Raw genomic sequence first — 7,221 nt, forward strand, 5'->3', positions numbered from 1 at the left:
TACTTTTATTTATTTTATATTTATTCATTTTGATTTATTTGTTAATTAATTTTTTATTTTATTTCGAAAAGAATATCAAATGAAAATAACATTTATACCTTTCTAAAAATAATTTATTTACTAATATGGTAATATTCTTAGTATAAGAATAATCAGGGAAAAATCTCTATTTATTCTTGATTCACTTGATTTAATTGTTGATAATTGAGAACGTCATTTCGAAGCCAGTCACAAATTCTCCTGATGCGATCTGAAATAGCGGCAGCAAACACAAATGCCCCTGAAGGAAGGATACCTATTTGACACTGAAAAAGAATTGGAATAATAATAAACTATAGAAGAAAATTTTAACACTCTTTGCAAAATCTTAAACAAAGGAAAAATGTGATTTTTTTTTTAATAATAATTTTTTAGTCATTAACAGAAATATTAATAAAAACAGTCAAAAAATAAAGTATAACCTTTTATAAATTGTGCATTTTTTGAAGGAAAAAAAATTGCAATTTCTGTAATATATTTCATGATAAATGTACCGCAGTGGACAGATCGTAAAGACACGGTTTCCAGGGGAACACTGGTCCCACAGTGGACAGATCGTAAAGACATGGTTTCCAGTGGAACACAGGTCCCGCAGTAGACTGATCGTTAATACACGGTTTCCAGTAGATCACCGAAGTCAAGCATCGCTGACTGCGGGTTGGTGACTACTTGGATCAGACTGCGTAGGGACCGAGGGTGTGCGGTATTGATCCTCGTTAAACTGTTCTACCGTAAAGTGCAGGCCGCCGGGCTGCCGAAGCGGGGGTGCCATCCCCTCTGCAGAGGATCTAAATTGTGATGGCATGTCATCGGATCATCCTCAGGGATGTTTCCCAGACCGTCGCCAACAGCCCATTGTACAGCTCTAGTGTGACGTAAATGAACTACAACTAATGGTACAGTGGGACACAGAAGTCGAGCATCATTGGTTGTGATCAGTAAGCAGGTAGGTGACCATTTGATCAGGACAGAGAGCGCGCGGTATCGGTTCTCGTTTTACTGTAAAGTGCTCGACTTTGCGGGCTGGTCTTCGGGCTATCAAAGCCATCCCCTCAGCAGAGAATCAAAATTGTGAAGGCATGTCTTCGGATCGTCCTCAGGACTGTTTCTCAAGCCATCACCATTACTCCATTGTGCAGGCCTAGTACTACCAAAAAAAAAAAAATACAACCATTTCAAATTCAATAAATTATAGAAATTAAGAGGGAACACAAAGCAGGGAGGAATAGTACTGCTGTCCTGTGCAAGGATGTCACGAATTGGTGAGTTATTGAAAGCTTATTATCTGAATTCGAAGGTTCTACATTTATTCTTGACGTGTACAAAATTAGAGTAAAAAAAATATTTAAAGTTTAAAATGTAGGTACATACATCACATAGTCCAATGTAAGACAACATTGCCATGCAAGCATAATACGGAAACACAAGTAAATATGTGTCAATGGCATATCGCCATACATGTCCAATAATTTTGAGGAAGGATCTGAAAGAAAAAATAGAAATCTTTATTTTTCATCATGCTGAAATTATTTTTTCTATACCGTAATCTTATCTTCTGTAAAATATCAGTCGTAAGAGACCTTTAATTCCTTTACCCTTAACGTACCAATGCCACCCATAGACTTATTAGTCTATGATAAAAGGCTCCTGTCTATGATGCCACCACGGAAGCGGCGCTTTTATTTGCTTTTACTTTCAATGCAAAGTACATTGCGGAAAAAATCAATTTATTATTTTTTTTTCGGTTAATGTTGTCATATTTACAATTAAATTAATTATATAATTACAATTAATATTATAATTATTCATAATAGTTATAATTATTTATTGTAATTATAATTATTCCTTATAATTATACCTGATTGGAACTAAACTTGAAATGCTTTTGGACCGTTCGGTGTTAAATATCAGTTAACCACAACGTAAGCGACACTTGTACTTGCTTTTACCTCCAATACAAAGTATATGGCTACAAAATTAATTTTATTATTTTTTCTTGGTTATTGTTGTTATATTTGCAATTAAACTCATTATAATTATACTTGATTGGAAGTAAACTTGAAAAGCTTCTGGACCGTTCGGAGTTAATTAAATACTTTTTTTTTGTTGCAATTACTCATACACTTTTCAGACACGTAATTAAATTATTGTATATAACTTATTGTAAATATGTAACAATTGAAATAAAATAAAATAAGCTATGTCCTAAAAAGCAAAGTTAAAGGAGGAAAGGTTAATGGGAAATTGGCTTAGGAAAACGTAAAAAATCGACTTTCACAGATGACAATTATTGTATTCCACTGACGGTGATATGTGCTACTGGTATTATGGTAATTGGTGCAGTTTTGATAAGAATTTGACCAAGGGTTTTTCGTAGTGTTAGAAAATATTTTTTTCAGCGGTAGCTTAATGAATTAGAAGTTTGTTCCACAGGCACATATATTTTAACAGTAAATTGAAGGTCAGATAGAGAATTGGTTATAATCCTTATCAAGTTCTAATAAGAATTCTATTTTTTTTTTTAAATCGGCTTTCAAATCGAAAGTATTTTTCAAAAAAAAAAAAAAAAAAATTATGTAATCAAATTTTGAAGGGTTATGTAATAAGTACTAAATATACTAATATAGGTATAAAATATTATATTGATATATTTGGTGAATGTTAAAACAGCACCAATACTAAGCAGTTTTAATACCGATACTTTGGAAATAAGTGTTTACCATCTCCTCGAAAGGGATATGTACCTGAAAAAATTACTTAATAGTGGTAAATTTTGAATATTATGAGTTGACAGCGAGCCATAGATCATACCAAGTGATGCGAAATACGTTTTATCTTTAATCGAATGAGATGAACTACAAAAAACGAGTTTTGCATATTTTAATAACTTAAAGCCACCGAAAAGGGCAACAAATAATATCAAAAAAAATTTACATTTAATTCAGCAAGTTTAAAAAATTTAGTGGAAGAACCAGGTAAGTGACATTTTTAGAACGAAAAAAAAATTGTATCCGAACTATTTTATTACCAATTTATTAGAAGGCGAGACTAATAATTCATTGCTTTATTTTATTTACCACTGCCTAATTCGTAATTTAAAAAAATTCAAACATACTAAAAACTGATGTGGATTAGTTATGTTAATATTAAAAATGAAGGCAAAAACACTGAAACGTTAAACATACCCATATTGATGCAAACACTTTTTGTTATTTTCTCTGATTCATTAAGTCCCCAAAAATTTCATTTTCCTGGTTCTTTTAAAAAGCTCTTTAATAGAATCGGTATTTGTTTTTCAGTTTCGAGCAAGATTTCGTAGTGTTTCTCAATAATGATTTATTGACTCTTTACTTTACATATGTTTTATTCACTCCATGGGAAGATCGGGTATTCAGCTAGAACAATTATAGAATTAAACTTTAGTGTACTCTATAACAAAAAAACTATTTATTTTAATTCTTAACAAAATTCATAAAAAAAATAATAAATTTTCCATAATTTTTTCTATTTGGTTTACACTTATTAAAAAATTATGAGTAAATAACTCGAAAATTAATCCTAATATTTAAGCTATATTAAAATTATAAATATTTTAAAGATTTGATTTTTTTTTTTTTTGAAAACGAATTTCTTTTACTTGGGTTGGAAGAAACAGATTTCTTCTGGACTAGTTTTTTTAAACTGTGGAAGAAACTTGCCATCCTTGAAGTTAAATAATGTGAGTAAATTTAAAATCATTAAGTCAATGTCTCTTAAAAATGCTTAAAATAAAATATACATCCCATGTTCTGAAGTTTTAAAAATTAGTTAAATAATGTAATTATTGAAAGAGATCAACTTTCTCCAAATTTATTTTTAACTACTTATTAAATGCACTATGTATGTTGAAATCAAAAGTATAATGAGGGATTTTCTAAATTTTATTTTTTCAGTTTAACTTTAAAAATATTTTCTGTCAGTGTAAATAAATTAGTTTTTTTTATGTATGCAGTATGTTTATATTATTGTAATTTTTAAATTAAAATTTTCATATTATATAAATAAAAAAAAATAACTGTTAAATATATTGTTAAATTAGGACATTAATGTAAATAATTCTGAATCACATTTCTTTATATACTAACAATCAAGGAGGTGAACTAACTTTTGCATACATGCATTGCTAAAAAAAGCAATTAGATATTAGATGTTTATTTGCTTGTCAAGTGGAGTTTAATAAATATTCAACATCTTTAGTTACTATATTAACTTTCAATTCTGTTCACTTATTTATGAGCAAAAGTTAATACTTTTGTCTTCTTTATCAAAATATTAATCAATAGTTAAAAATATTACATCTTTAGTTGTTCGAAATTTCTTAATTGCTAAATTACTTTTAATTTGAAGCTTAATATGAGTAACCAAAATAATAATAAAATACCCCTCCCCCCCAAAAAAAAAGAAAACCCGAACAAAAAAAATCTAGTTTTTCGGGATTTTTTTTCAAACAAACCGTTTTTTTTTTCCAATCTTGTCTGAGACGATAAAAGCAACTTAAATTTTTATGAAAAACGCAATTTTGAATAATGTGTAAATGCAAAGTGTAACGATTCTAAACAGTTATTTTTCACTAAAAAAACATTATTTTCTTTAGCCTACTATTTATTTCTGAATTTTATTTAAATTTATTTTTCAATATGTAGTACTAAGAACTGAAGTAAACTGGCTCCGGAGCAACGGGGAATCCCCGTTTTCGTTGCCGTACCGAACGCCACTGCTTAACGGGGAATCCCCGTTTTCGTCGCCGTACAGAACGCCACTGCTCAGAATATTAAATCACAACCATTAAGATGTAAACAATACTGTTACTGATGCCAACATAGAGTCTATACGCTACATTAATATATATATAGTGCATATCGTGCATTTAATAATGTATTTAGAGCAAATCTATTCATTCTAACGTATAAAACGAAACAATGCAGCTGGTTCATAGTTTAATTAGTGTTTAAGCAAATCAATCATTTACTGTACACAGATTTTGAAAATTAAAGTAAAATAGTTACTTACTCACTTCTGGTAGACATAGTTTTTAAAGCAGAATTCTTTTTACACTATAAAGTGTTTGATTATAAGTAGGGTGGCAAATGTTTTATTTATCAAGACCCCAAATTCGCGGAAAAATCGCGGGAAAGTTTAAAAATCACACAAATTCTAAACATAAAAAAATTTATTATATAAATGATGCAAAAGAGAAAAATTGCGCAAATAATAAAAAAAGCTTAAAAATACGCGACAAAAGTATTTCTTTGAACTTCAAGCAATATTAATATTTTTATTTAAATGAACAGAATTTTGGTACAAAGTATTGTACATTATCAGATTATTCTCATTTATCCTTTGTCTTTCATCATTTAATACATTTTTATACTTAGAAAACGATCTTTCTGCGTCAACGCTGTTTTTAGGCACCGACAAACTTCGAATTGTCACTTTTGCCAATTTTGGAGCGTTTGGTCTTTGATTTCCAAAACTCGATCAATTTTCCTTCACCAACGTGCAATTCCTTGACCGTTGCTTTGTAAGAAGTAATTGCTGTGAAAACTCAAACATTCTGCATTCAAACTACTAGTTACAAGTCCCTACTAACTACTAGTCCCCCCCCCTTCATCTAGGAAACTTTTCCATATTTAAGAGATCAGAAGAAGCTGCCTAGGAAAAATTAACTGGATATGTAGAAAGGCAGTAGAAATTTCATTGCCCAGTGCAATAGCATGTATAAAATAAAAAAATGTATAAATATAGTATAAATATTACAGTTTTTCTGTGAAAGATTTGATTTATAAAATTTTCCTTCTTTTGTGATTCCAATTTCTTTTGTACTCTTACTGACTTCAGGAAGGTAATTACCCTCCCTAAGTGTAGAAAGACCACCTTTGTTGACAAGATTGTGATTTTCTCTTATCTCCGAACTATTTTCATGTCATTTTGCTATTGGTTCACTCCCCTAAATATCTAATCAATTTTACATGTTCAATTTAAGTTTCAGAAAAATAAAAAATTCTGTTTAATAAAAATAATAAATAAAAAAAAGTCAAATTTTAAGCAATTTTCGCGCAAGTCAAGACATATTGAGAAATTCGCGGATTTTAGGAAAAAAGATGATAATTTCGCGGAAATCATCGCGGAAATTCGCGCCGCGACAAACCTGCAGCCCTAATTATAAGGAATTATTAGGTATTAGAATGATTTGGGTGAAAGTGATTCTTCTTCTTCTTTTTCCTTGGGCGCAACGCAATAAACCTGTTATAAGCGAAGCCTTTGCCTGATCTTGTTATATATTTGATCATGTTGTATACAGCAATAATCGAGGTAGATTATTGGGTAAACGGAGAAGAAAAAAAGATGTCGAACTTCTGTCTTTCATAGAATTTCTTTATGAAAGCTACATAATGGTAGTTAAATGCAGTTATGCGATGAATAAAATGAAAAGATAAATAGATGAGATGAAAATTTATGTTTCTCTTTATTATCTCAAAATAATTCAAGGCAAGAAAAAAATGCTAACAATATTTTCAAGTATCTAAATACAACTTCTTTGTTCTGGCTTTTTTCAAAACTCAACTTTTTTAAACAGTAATTTTTATTTATTTAACACCTGCGATATTATTAATTATTATTTATTTCATCTGCTTTATGATTGAAAAAAAAATAAACGGATAAAAGAATAATTATTTTTATTCGTTTATCAATTTAACATTTAGATTTTTTTATTACCTACCACCAATTAGTCAATTTTAAATAAAATTAATTATATATTTTTTAAATTTTTTAATGTTTTTCTTAATTTGTAGTTTTTATTACTGATTTAATTATCGTATTTTTACTTTACGTATTGATGCATTCGTTTTAATCGATTAAATTTTATGTTGTTATTTAATTTATCATTTATTGTTCTAAATATTTTATCTACATCTATAATAATGAAATAATTTTGTTTGTGTATCTTATAACTTCAGAACCGTTTATGATAGCGTCTTGAAATTAGGACAGTGGATGAAAGGGGCAATGTGTGCAAAAATGTTTCAATTCTTTTTAAGAGTTAAAAGTAAAGTTAACATTAAGGGGTGCAAACTTTCGACCGCTCTCCTGACTAAATTATTGGGACCATATTTCCCAGATTAGGAGTGATAAATCAAATTT

At 29.2% G+C, this 7,221-nt stretch overlaps 1 long non-coding RNA gene across 1 annotated transcript; it reads right to left on the reverse strand.

The window, feature by feature from the left end:
* Positions 1 to 111: 111 nt before the first annotated feature.
* Positions 112 to 6,324, reverse strand: LOC147807764 (uncharacterized). The gene is made up of 4 exons (XR_015434570.1): positions 6,238 to 6,324; positions 5,089 to 5,146; positions 1,411 to 1,522; positions 112 to 305 (listed from the first exon to the last, which is right to left on the reverse strand). It is a non-coding gene; the product is annotated as an uncharacterized LOC147807764 (long non-coding RNA).
* Positions 6,325 to 7,221: the final 897 nt, after the last annotated feature.

The sequence above is a fragment of the Parasteatoda tepidariorum genome, chromosome 6 (genome assembly GCF_982258835.1).
Source record: "Parasteatoda tepidariorum strain Cologne lab strain chromosome 6, Ptep-v5.0, whole genome shotgun sequence".
Taxonomy (NCBI): domain Eukaryota; kingdom Metazoa; phylum Arthropoda; class Arachnida; order Araneae; family Theridiidae; genus Parasteatoda; species Parasteatoda tepidariorum.